Genomic DNA, 14,172 nt, shown 5'->3' on the forward strand with positions numbered 1-14,172 from the left:
ACAGACATCATTTGAAGGTGAAGCTAGGTTTTTGTGAAAGCATATCAGAACTACACCAGTATTGAATCTAGCATATGAAGATTCTATTTGAGTAGTACATTCTTATTGGATTTAACCATCCAATTGTAGTCAGTGTGACTCCCATTTGTGTTTGAGCAGTGAGCTCTAGGCACTTGGCCTTTTTGCATGTGCAGACCCCATTTATGTACACTTACTATCTGCAGTAGTATCATCTGATTGTGGGTAAGGTTTCCCACTGTGTTTTTTCCCCTTATAGGGTTTCCACATACAAATATTGGTGTTATGTGTTGTGGATGACTTTGTCTTTTTGTTTCATGCATTAATCTTTACCGGTATTGCAATTATCTGTTAAATCTATCCATCGGTATAACAGACTGGTTCACCGGTATTAAGCAGTAAATTGGTTAAATTATTTTTGGTTTAAATTTATTTGACAATTGATTCACCCCTCCACCCCTCTCAGTTGCCTCTTGGACCTAACAATTGGTATCAGAGCTAAGTCCTCTTTTGTAGAAGTTTAACAGCTTAAGGAGATCCAATGTCTACTAACTATTTTAGAAAGGACAGTCCCAAACTTGATGGAACCAACTATGGCATATGGAAGATCAGAATGGAGACACATCTGAATTTCATTGGAAAGGACATCTGGGATGTTATAAAGAATGTCTATACTGCTCCCACTTCTAGTTAGCCGAATCCACCTAACTTGACTAAAGATGAGGAAAATGATTGCAAAGCAAGGGAAGCACTTTTGAGTGCATTAACAGATCAACAAATCATGGGATTGTCAGATAGATCAACTACTAAAGCTATTTGGGATCATTTGGAAACACTGAATGAAGGAGATTCCACAGTCAAAATTGCAAAACTTGAAAGATTCTGGGTCAGGTATGAAAATCTAAAAAATGGAAGAAGATGAAAGGATTTCTGCTTTTATGGAAAGAGTTAATGAAATTATTTTGGGTATTAAACTTTGTGGAGGAACCTTAAGTGAAGATGAAATTGTTTCAAAAGTCTTAAGAGGATTTTCACTGACATATAAAATGAAGGTTATTGCTATAAATGAGTTAAGAACAATGCCTAATACATCGGTAACTATGGATACATTGATTGGAAAACTTTCAGCCTTTGAAATTGAGAAATTTCGTCCTGTTGCTACTATAAAGATAGATTTAGCCTTCAAAGCATCAACATCATCTGCATCATCATTTGACAAATCTGATTGGAAAGCCTTTTATACAAAAGAAATTGAGGAAAGTAGGAGAGAAAATGAAGATCTTGAAGAACTTGAAGCACTATTTGCAAGAAAAATGCCTAAAGGTCTAGTTGGAAGTAAGTATGAAGGTAAAACACCCTTTAAATGTTTTAACTACAACAAGATTGGTCATATGGCTTCAAGATGCCTTGATAGAAATGCTAGACTAGGAGAAGAAGCTAGAAGGACATACAAGCCTAATCTTGAATATCAGAGATATAGATTTAAGAAGAATAAGGACAAATCTTGTTATGTTGTTGATGAAGGAGTGACTGATGATTCTGATGAAGATCCGATAGACAATGGATGGTTTTTTGTTGCTATAATAGAAGATCAACTGGCACCTATAGTGCAACTAGTAGAACAGGCCTTGGCAGCTAAACTTGGAGTAAAGGATGAATGGATCATTGATTCTGGATGCTCACATCATATGACAGGAGATAAAGGTAAATTCTTGAACTTTCAAGAATATAATGGAGGTTTAGTGAGATTTGGAGATGACAAAGCTTATCAGATCAGAGGTAAGGGTTCAATATCTCTTGATGGTAAGCATAACACTGACAATGTTTACTATGTTGAAGGTTTAAAGCATAACCTTTTGAGTGTTGGTCAATTAGTTGAGAAAGGATTTCAGTTACAATTTAAAAATGGAAAATGCAAAATCATGAATAGAACTGGTTTAGAAATTGCAACTGGTAATCAAACTAGAGGTAATATCTTTCATTTGAATAATAGTGAAAAGACATGCTTGATTGTATATATAGATGAAAGTTGGCTATGGTAGAAGAGACTCTGTCATGTAAACTTTGATTGCATGGTAAAAATCAGTACTACTAAGGTAGTTAGAGATATACCTAAAATTGTCAAACCTCACAATACAGTATGTAAGGAATGTCAATTTGGAAAACAAGTTAGAGCTAGTTTCAAAAGTATTCAAGAAAAATCCAATAATGCTCTTGATTTAATTCATAATGATTTATGTGGTCCAGCTAGAACCAAAAGCTTACGAGGTGATAGATATTTCATGCTAATCATTGATGACTATTCTTGAATGTGTTGGGTTACTTTACTCATAGAAAAATCAAAAGTACTTGGAAAGTTTAAACTGTTCAAAGCAATGGTTGAAAATGAAACCGGTAAGAAAATCAAATGTTTAAGATCAGATCAAGGAGGAGAAATTACATCTAAGGAATTTAATACATTTTGTGAAGTGAATGGAATCAGAAGACAACTATCAGCACCTTGGACACCACAACAGAATGTAGTTGTTGAAAGGAAAAACTGAACTATCTTGGATGCAGCTAGAAGTATGTTATCAGAAGCAAATCTACCACATGTATATTGGAGAGAGGTAGTAAGTACAATGGTCTATACATTTAACAAAGTTCACATCAAAGGGGAAACCAGTAAGACCCCTCATGAACTATGGTTTGGTATTACTCCTACTCTTAAATATTTCAGAATATTTGGAAGCAAATGTTACATTAGAAGAGATGAGTATATTGGGAAATTTGATCCTAGAAGTGATGAAGTAATATTTCTTGGTTATTCATCTAAGAGTAAAGAATATAGATGTTTTAACAAGAGATTGCAGAAAATTGTTAAGAGTACAAATGTAAAGATTGATGAACAATTCAGAGGAAATTCAAGGTATATAGATTCTGAACCGGCAATAGAAATTCTAACAAATAAACCTATAGTAAATCCACCAATACAGAGTGAAGATCTAGTTACACCAGTATCATCTGAAAATTCCACTATGACTGAGGAACAACAACAAACAAAGACACCCCGGTATGTAAGATTGAATCATTCTGAAGATCAAATGATTTGAAACAAGTACAAAGGAGTTATGACAAGAGGAAGATTGGCAAATGAAGAGGTATGTTTTATTTCTCATATTGAACCATCATTAGATAATGAGGCATGTGAAGATAAATATTGGACTAAAGCTATGGAAGAAGAGTTAGAACAAATTGAGAAAAATAACACTTGGACATTAGTTCCCTGACCTAAAGATAAAAATGTAATTGGAACAAAATGGGTATTCAGAAACAAACTTAATGAAGATGGTAAGGTTATCAGAAATAAAGAAAGACTAGTGTGTAAGGGATATTCTCAAAAAGAAGGAGTTGACTATAATGAAACCTTTGCACCGGTAGCTAGAATTGAGGCAGTTAGATTGTTTTTGGCCTTTGCACCACATAAGAACTACAAAGTATATCAAATGGATATTAAATGTGCATTTCTGAATGAAGATCATGAAGAGGAAGTTTACATTGAACAACCTGATGGATTTTCTTTGACAAATGACAAAGATATGGTTTGCAGGTTAAGGAAAGCTTTGTATGGATTGAAGCAAGCTCCAAGAGCTTGGTATGCAAGATTGGATAAGTATCTTTTGAAAATTGGTTTTTCTAAAGGTAATGCTGACAACAACTTATACTATAAAGTGACTAATGATGACATCTTGGCTATAGAAGTTTTTGTTGATGATATAATCTTTGGAGGAGAAGATGGATTGTGTAAATACTTTTCTATTAAAATGCAACAAGAATTTGAAATGTCTATGATTGGTGAAATAAGATTCTTTTTAGGATTGCAGATTTCACAGACTGACAAAGGTATATTCTTGAGTCAATCAAAATACTTAAAAGTGTTACTTAAGAAATCTGGGATGGAGAACTCTAAACCGGTAAGCACACCTATAACTACAAATGACAAACTATCTTTAAGGGATGAATCTACACCTGTTAATCCAACAAGGTACAAATATATGATACGAGGTTTACTGTATTTGACACAAACAAGACCTAATATTATGAATACAGTATGTATTATTTCAAGATTTTAGAGTAATCCTAGAGAAAATCATGAATCAGCAGTAAAAAGGTTTTTCCGGTACTTACAAGGCACTACAAATCTTGGATTATGGTATCCTAGAGATGAAAAATTTGACCTATGTGCATACACAGATGCAAATTGGGTAGGAGATGTGGATGATAGAAAAAGCACCACTGGCGAAGCATTTTTTCTTGGAAGCAGATTAGTTTCTTGGTTGAGTAAGAAACAAAGTTGTACATCTTTATCAACAACAAAATCAGAATATGTTGCAGCAACAACTAACTGTACACGAGTACTATGGCTTAAACAAATGTTGAAAGATTTAAAGGTAAAATGCAAGGAACCTATAACTATCTATTGTGATAACACAACAACAATTGATATATCTAAGAATCCGATATTACATTCTAAAACAAAACATGTTTCCATCAAACTAAATTTTCTAAAGGAAAATGTTGAAGCAAAAGAAATAAAACTGGTTTATGTGAATACTAAAGAATAGCTTGCAAATATTTTCACTAAACCTCTGCCTAAAGAGACTTTTGAATATCTTAGAGAATAGCTTGGGGTCATACCCCTACCGGTAGATACTTAGAGAGTTGATGTCTGTCATCAATCGATAGAATTAACAAAGAAATATTCTTACTCCGGCTTTGATGAGGAAGCTACTCCTTAGGGGGAGTAGTTGGTATATTGAAATTGGTTGGTATTTTGTATATGAACCTGATTTTGTTGTAACTTTGGCATTTGATGTCAAAGGGGGAGTGATATATATGGAAAAACACATTATCTTTTGGGGAGAGATTGTTACTTTAGGGAGATTGTTGGTTTTTGTATTTGGCATTTCTGTTTTGGCACTTTGATGGTTTTTCCATCTTGTGTTGCCATCAATGCCAAAGGGGGAGATTGTTGGTATTTTGGTATGGTTTTGTCATTGATGTCAACACCTACTAAAACTCTAGCACTTTGGAGATCCAGCAACATTCACCGGTGAGCAAGTGACTTTTGCACAGTCACCGGTATATGGTACACTGAAAGGATATAATGGTCACCAGCACTTGGAACAGCATGGAAAACACTTGGTAATGTTGAAGACATTGGCTGGACATCTTATCTTGGAGAATTGTTTATTACCATATTCGTATTTGCATATTTGTTGTGACCGGCAAATAGGTCCAGGTTATGCACCGGTAGGTTTGTCTTTTCCAGATCAGCATGGCATGCTATGGAGATGATTAATTATTATTGTAAATGCATTAAGCTGACATGTTGAATCGGTTATTACATCGGATATTGTATTATTTGTTAAATGATTTTATTGTAATATCTTGTAGAGCCGACCTACTAAAATTGGTCTTAGGTTATGGTATAAATGTAAGGTCTTATTTGTAAGACCAGATGTGGAATGCAAAAAGGATTTGTGTGAAGATATATGTGAGATTAAGAAAAGCTATACACGCAGACGTCATTTGAAGGTGAAGCTAGGTTTTTCTGAAAGCATATTAGAACTACACCGATACTGAATCTAGCATATGAAGATGCTATTTTGAGTAGTACATTCTTATTGGATTTAACCATCCAATTGTAGTTAGTGTGACTCCCATTTGTGTTTGAGTAGTGAGCTCTAGGTGCTTGGCCTTTCTGCATGTGCAGACCCCATTTATCTACACTTATCTGCAGTAGTATCATCTAATTGTGGGTAAGGTTTCCCACTGTGGTTTTTCCCCTTACAAGGTTTCCACGTACAAATATTGGTGTTATGTGCTGTGGATGACTTTGTCTTTTTGTTTCATGCATTAATCTTTACCAGTATTGCAATTATCTTTTAAATCTGTCCACCAGTGTAACAAACTAGTTCACCGGTATTAAGCAGTAAATTGGTTAAGTTGTTTTTGGTTTAAATTTATTTGACAACTAATTCACCCCCTCCTCTTAATTGCCTCCAAGACCTAACAAGATTTTCTATCCTGATATAACCAATAGAAGCAGTAAACATTGGTACATCAAAGGATCCTAAAATACTTCATTATGTTGCTTCATTATTAGAAAAAGAGAGGAATGAATACATGGAATTTTTTAAGAAACTACAAATAAATTTTTCTTGGTTCTATGCAGATATGCCAGAACTTAATCCAAATCTTATCATGCATCATCTTAATATGGATTTAAAAGAAAAACTAGTTAAGTAGAAGCTAAGAAAGATGCATCTACACATTGCTCTTCTTGTAAAAACTGAGCTGAAGAAACTATTAGAAGTGGGTTTTATAAGACCTGTTGCTTACCCAAAATGGGTTTCAAGTATCGTACCAGTATCAAAACTAGATAAAAGCATAAGGGTCTGTATAGATTTTAGAGATCTGAATAAAGCATGTCCAAAAGATGATTTCCTGCTACCAAACATTGATATCATAGTGGACTTATGAGTAGGGCATGAGATGCTTTCATTAATGGATGGCTTCTCAAGATATAATCAAATAATAATTGCACCTAAAGATCAAGAGAAGACAACTTTCACCTGTGCATGGGGAACATATTGCTGGAATGTTATGCCATTTGGGCTTAAGAATGCATTAGAAACTTATCAAAGGGCTATGACAACAGTTTTCCATGATATGATGCATACATTTATGGAAGATTATGTCGATGACATACTTACAAAATCTCATACAAGACACGAACATTTCAACATTTTGAGCAAGATTTTTGATAGGTTGGAAAGATATCAATTGAGATTAAATCCAAAGAAATGTGCATTTGGGGTAACCTTTCGAAACTCCTTGGCTACATTATATCAGCTCGTGGAATTGAAGTAGATCCTAAAAAAGTCAAAGCTATCATGGAGATGGAGTCACCTAGGAACATAAGTCAATTGTGATCTTTACAAGGAAGATTGCAATCAATCAGGAGATTTGTTTCTCAGTTAGCAGATAGATGTCTTCCATTTACGCATTTTCTACATAAAAATGTTCCATTCAAATGGGATCCAAAATGTGAAGAAATTTTTTTGCAAATAAAAGAATGTCTTATGAGTCCTCTAGTATTGATATCACCAACCAAAGGGAAACCATTTTTGCTCTATATCTCAGCAACAAATGTATCATTAGGAGCCCTCCTATCCCAACATGATGATGAAGGAAAAGAAAGAGTAGTTTATTATATCAGTAGAACACTTCTTGGCTATGAATTAAATTATTCCTCAATAGAAAGGACATGTCTAGCAGTTGTGTTTGCAACTCAGAAGCTGTGACATTATATGTTGATTCATTCTGTGAAACTAATAGCAAAGATAGATCCTCTCAAATATTTGTTGAGCAAGTCAAAATTGACAGGGAGAGTAGCCAAATGGTTTATGATACTGAGTGAATTTGATATAGATTATGTTGACCGGAAAGCTATCAAGGGACAAGTTATCACTGATCAATTGGCTGATGCACCTTTACAAAATAACATGCCTTTGCACATCAAATTTCCTGATGCAGATATCTTGACAGTAAGTGCAAACTTTTGGGAATTGTACTTTGATGATTCCTATACACAATATGGATCAGGCACATGCATCTTTTTTATCACACCTCAAGGACACACAATTCCCAAATCATATAGACTGCGGTTTCCATGCACTAATAATACTGTAGAGTATGAAGCATTGGCTATTGGGCTTAAAATGGCTATTAAATGGAATGTCAAAGAACTACATGTCTATGGTGATTCACAACTTATCATCAACCAAGTAAATGAAAAATATCAAAGAAAGGATGATAAGCTTATGCCATACAAACAACTGGTGGAGGAGTTTTAAGGACACTTTATAGAAATATCACTCACCTAGATTCCAAGAAATGGGAATAAAGCAACAGATGCAATATGCGATAAATGGTTGTTAAAAGAGGTATGGGTGAAAGAATTTGATCTTGATGGCATGTTTTCTTGTCATGTTTGATAGGAGATTATGGTAATTGTTGTCTATATCTTGTAATGCATTAAATTGGTGTAATGAAAGGAAGGAAAAATTCTCATTTCTCTAATATGATTGTGTGTAAATTCTAGAATATTTTAAGAAGTGTATGAGTTTAGATGCATTTTGTTAATGGATAATGACATTCATAGAGGATTTATAAATAATGTTTTAAAAATGTTGACAAACTAGTTGTTTGTGCAAATTGATAATTGTTAATTGAGTTTAAGGGCTAATACGTGTTGTATGACTTCCGCTTAGCCTTGCGACTTCCAGGAGTAAGTCGGAGCCTAGGGGGGAGAATGTAATGCCCCTACCCTAGTCGGCCTTGTAAAACCCATTTGACCTTGGTTGACTTCCTATGTGGCATTCTTGAATGGTTGGTTAACCATGATGCAATGTGTAGTTCAGATAATATAAATAATTGTGCATACCTATTATTGTGTTTTTGCATCGATTCTTGTGTAAATGTAATTGTTTCCTAATTCTTGTGATAAATCTCGAGCTAACGCCTTCATTGAACATGTATATGTATATGTATGCTTGCGTGATTCATGGGTGCAGGAGATTGTAGGTACAACACCGCCTAGGGTGAGGTTCATCTCCTTTGGGATTCACAGGGTTGAGTATACCTCCTCCATCCTTAGAATTCGGATTTGGGGGTCATAAAACTCTCATCTTGCCTTAGCCATGGTCGGGTGAGCATCGTGTGTGGTCCATAGGGTTTTCTTTTTGTTTGGGTTGTGTGTCATGTGATTGGTGGACTTTCTCGGTTTGCATACCTTGCGTGTGGTAAATGGAGTATGTTATCCTAAGTATTTAATTCACTTTAAGGTGTGGATGTATGCATTAGTAATTTGGAAATTTAAAATAGGTAGTTTTCTTTTATAGGATTAATCATTAATTTAAGAGATCGCTTTATTTATATTTGTAGCAAGCATAAGTATCTAAATTGAATTAATGTGTTCATTTACGCATTAGTAGTTGAGGAAACTAAAATAAATAGGTTTCCTTCTTGAGATTAGTCATTTATAAAAAAAATTGTTTTATTATGTGTAGCGAGTTTAATTTAATAGTTAATTTTAAATAACGAATTTAATTAGGTTATGTGTTTTTTTTTTAAAAAGGAAGATTTAAAGTCATTTGGAAATAGAAATAAATTAATCATTTTCGCATTTTGGAAAAGAAAGGGTAAATTTTATTATTTAAAGGAAATTATTTTTTAACTTGTAAAGTTGATATAGTATAAAAGATTGATTTTTGGAAATTTAAATTAATCTAAATGCTTTACCCTGGTCAATAGTTTCAAAATATAATGTAGGCCTAAATTCATATGGAGAAATTAAAATTTAAAACTAAATAAGAGATAGAAGCATTTTAATTTTAATTAGAAAAACGAGTTAGATTTATTGAGTAGTGGAAAAGAATGATTTTCATTTTCATTTTCTTTTATTTAAAAAAATGCTTAAATTCGAAATTGAAAATTAGGTCAAAAAAAAAAGGGGGGGTTCTCATTTAACCTAGTTTTGAAAAATAATGGGGGATGATTATCATTTTTGAAAATAAAAAGAATGGATTTTTGGAGCAGTAGATTTGGGCTCATCATCAAAACTATTCCCAGAATGCATTTGGAGGTAGGAATTTGTTCATCAGTTTGATCATAATGTTTTGTATTTTTCTTTCTTGCAATATTAGTTTTCAGATTTTCCATTGTTGTTTATGAGTAAATTTCATTGTGAAAAAAATTGGTAAAGCTTGGCTTTTGTTGGATCTTTGTGTGGAAAATGGACTGCAAATACTGTATGGATTTAGAGGTTATTCATCAATCTCTTCTATTTGTTTGAAAACCAAAACATTCTGGAAAAAGAGAAAAAACAAAAAAAAATACAAATGATTGTGACTGTAACAAATGGAAAAATGGGTGTTTTATGTTTTTGGGTATTTCGTTTATGGGTATAAAAAAAAAAAAGAATTTTTTTTGTTAAAATCGAAACTGGTCCATATTCAAAAATATTTATATGAAAAAACAAATATAAACAAAAAAAAAGAGGCAAATAAAAATTGGGGTTTCAGGGGGGGAGCCGAAGCTCAACCCGCTCCTCCCCGCGATGCCGCTGCACCACCTCCCGGCTCCCACACTCAGTGGGGGCCGGAGGGGACTGCGTCTCCCATGGAGGCCATAGCTCCTCCCGGCACCACTATGTGGGGAGCCGAAGGGCCTGCGACCCCCACAGCGAGCTCAAGTACCCCCGACTCCATTGTAAGTGGAGGCCGAGGGGCCTACGTCCTTCGTGGAGGCCGTAACCTCTTCGGCTAGGGCACGACCGCCCTAGGGTTTCGCCGCCTAGGGTTGGCCGCCCTCTAATTTTTGACTATTTTATTTTATTTTATTTATTCTTTAGTATTTTAGGTAAAGTTAAAACTTGAATATGGTTTGTTTTATTTTATACAAACAAAAAAAGAATGCATATTAATATAAATTTATTATAAGCAATATTTTATATTATAAATGTGAGTTGAGATGTATATTTTAATAAGTAATGTTAAAAAAAAAAAGGGATAAATAGATATATTAAAATATATGCTAATATAGGTAATATCTAATTAGCATATATAATTTGATTATATATATTGATTTTTGGAATTTCAATATAGCAATGATTTTTTAATTATCTTTACAAATGTTGAAATGCGTATTTAATTTTTATTTCATTTAAGTGGAAAAATATTAGGACTCACATTTAGATGCTAATGAGTAAATCGAATGGTGGTATTAGTCTTTAATTTTTTTCACATGTATGCAATAGCAGCTTAATTTAGCTCGGAAATGATTTTCCCATTTCTTTATTCACTCTCAATGTATTTTGTTCTTTATAGAGAAAGGGTAATTTTTGAATAGTTAGGGAAGGGGCTAGATTATTTTTGTAAAACCAACTTGTCATTGGTGTTTATCTAAGGATTAAATAATCTATTTAGATGCTTAAGTCAACTTGAGAAAATGTTGTAATTACCCGTTAACGCTTGAGCATGGCTTAATATTTTGGTAATCGATATGTCTATTATAATAGCACGTTCTTGATAGGTATGTTGGGTCCTTGTCGTCTGATTGCTTTTGTCTGCCCAATGTCGGTCAAGTCTCCATTTAGGGTACCGATAGTTAAGAAATGCTTGTTTTTGCTTTGATGTATTTGGTAGGATCCGCTTCAAAAGGGATCATTATGTAATTTTTGACCGGGGTGGCTATTGTATATTGGTTGTGTTCACCTAAGTGGAAAAGATGTAAAAGACATGTAATTTATGTATTCCTAATGATATTAAATGCCAGAGGGGTCTTGCAGTTGAGCAGACCTGAAGATGTAGCCCTCTAGGGGTGAACTCCAAGATCATATTCGTGTTATGCGATGTCTTGTCTCTTTTATTTCATACTTTAAGTTGTCATGTATGGTTGCTTTTCATAAGTGTATAATGGAAATTTAATGAAGCTAAATCAAAGTGCATAAAATTAGTTATCTTGATAAATATAGTAGTTAGGTTCATAAAACATTGTAATTATGATTATGGAAAAGTATTTTGTTTATGTTAATTAAAAGAAGTAATAGTAGAAGGTATCTCGCTAGGTCACCATTATGGGATTAACTTGTTATAAATCTTATAAATTGGATGAATGCATATGGGAAACAAAGATAGGATTAATGTCGTAATATTTAAATTGAAATCTAATGGATGAACCTCATATAGGTATTTACCTTTTTATCTTAGTAAATGAGCATCGTCATGTTAGTTATATTTCACTATATTGGATGAATTTATTTAGTTATTTATGTTTTAATCTTAACAAATAATCGTTACTAGATCAATTTTATTAATGGGTGAACTCAACTAGCTATCCATATTATAACCCTAATAAATGAATTTCTTTATGATTAGCCACAATTGAATTGAAAAGGAAGGATTCATTTAGTTGTTTATATCTTAATCTTAGCAAATGTATCTCTTCATATAAACTTTATTTTAACTAAAAAGAGTGACACACATTAAGTTAGTTAATTTCTAATCCTAATGGAAGAACGTCACTATGTACTTATGTTTTAATTCTGAAAGAATGAATATCATCTTGCTAACTATATTTTAATTAAAGGGATGAACTCATGTGGCCCTAATACATTTTCACCTCAATGAATTGAGCTCCACCTATTAGCATTATTTAAACTTCAATGAAAGAACTCTATGGCTACTTACATTTTATCCTCCATAAAAGAACTACGACACATTAGTCGGTTTTGCTTAAAATCAAATGAAGGAACCTCATTTTATTAATTGCAATTTAATCCTAAATGGGTGAATCTCATTAGGCATACTTTTAATTATAAAGGATGATATCAATTGTGGGTGTTTTCCTTTAACCCAAATAAACGAACTTCGTTATAGTAGTCATATTGTACCTTAATGGGTGGACTCTTAAGTTAATTATGTTTTAAAGCACATTGAGTATATAACCTCATGTTAGCCTCCTATCCATTCAAAATAAATGAACACTTCCTAAAATTCTAAGATGTCAATTTATCAAACATATGTATATCCATGTCTTAGGCATTATCTTGTAATTAAGATATCCAGTTTATTGGATCAATTTCGGAGTTGAGTTAGGTGTAAGGTTACGTAATCGCACTGGGAAACTCCTTAGGTTCATTTAGTCTTTCACTGTGTTATCTAGTTTTTGGATAACTCCAAATTATCTTAATGTTGTAACATATTATTAATCCTCATAAATATTATTATTATAAAAAAATAAATATTTACACTCTATTTGAGTGTTTTTAACTTAAACCCTTTGGGGTTTCCTGGAGGGGCATTACACCTAATTGGTTTAGGCCTTAGGGTTTGTATAAATTGATGTAAGATCTCATTGTAGATCAAGGTATGGGAATGAAGTGTAACGTGGTCATGGAATGTAATATCATATGTGAAGGAGATTTGGTTGATCATAGGTGATCCAATTGGGTTTAAGTAAGAGGTCAAAGGCCTCCGGTATTGAGCTTAACCGAGACTGTAATCAGGCATGGTAGATGTTATCTCTAGTAGTTCATTCTTTTGGATTGTTGTCCAATTATCTTGAGGTGGTTATAACCTCTCTATAGTCAGTGAGACTCTTTTGTAATGAGCAGTACACTCTAGGCAGTGTCCCTTCTTGCATGTGTAGGCCCCTTATTGTATCACATACTCTTTGCAGAAGTATCATCTGACTATGGGTAGGCTTCCCACCACACTTTTTCCCTTCACCAGGTTTTCAATGTACAAATCATGGTGTTATATGGTATGGTTGCATTGTGTTAATTCTCTATTTCATTATTAAGTTTTATTGCTTATCGGTATTTATTTCTGCTATTCTGGTATTCAATGTTTATGTGGTTTGGTTAAAGGCTATAAAGTGGTTTGATTAATATAATCTGTTGACAACTGATTCACCCCCCCTCTCAATTGTCCACCGGTTATCCTAACAATTGGTATCAGAGATTTGGTCCTCTTTTGTAGAAGCTTAACAGCTTGAGGTAGATCTTATGGCAGCTAATACTTCAAATCCACCGGCAACTATTTTTAGAAGAGAAATTCCTAAGCTTGATGGAACAAATTATGGGATATGGAAAATCCGAATGGAGAATCATCTTAGATGTCTTGGCAAGGATATTTGGGAGATCACTGAGAAAGGATATACACCTTATGATGTGGCATCCGACAATCCTACTCCTGTAGACTTAGACAAGAATATTGAAAATAATTGCAGAGCTAGAGAAGCCCTCTTGTGTGCACTCACTAATCAACAAATCATGGGATTGACTAATAAATCATCTGCAAAGGTTATGTGGGATAAATTGCAAACTCTGAATGAAGGTGATCCTACTGTCAAAATTTCTAAACTTGATGGTTACCGAGTAAGTTATGAGAACTTGAAGATGGAAGATAATGAAAGAATTGCTACATTTATGGACAAAGTAAATGAGATTGTCATGGGAATTCAATGTTGTAGAGGATCTTTGAGTGAAGATGAAATAGTTCCCAAATTCTTGAGAGCCCTTCCACCAGCTTACAAGATGAAGGA

Source organism: Cryptomeria japonica, chromosome 4 (genome assembly GCF_030272615.1).
Source record: "Cryptomeria japonica chromosome 4, Sugi_1.0, whole genome shotgun sequence".
NCBI lineage: Eukaryota > Viridiplantae > Streptophyta > Pinopsida > Cupressales > Cupressaceae > Cryptomeria > Cryptomeria japonica.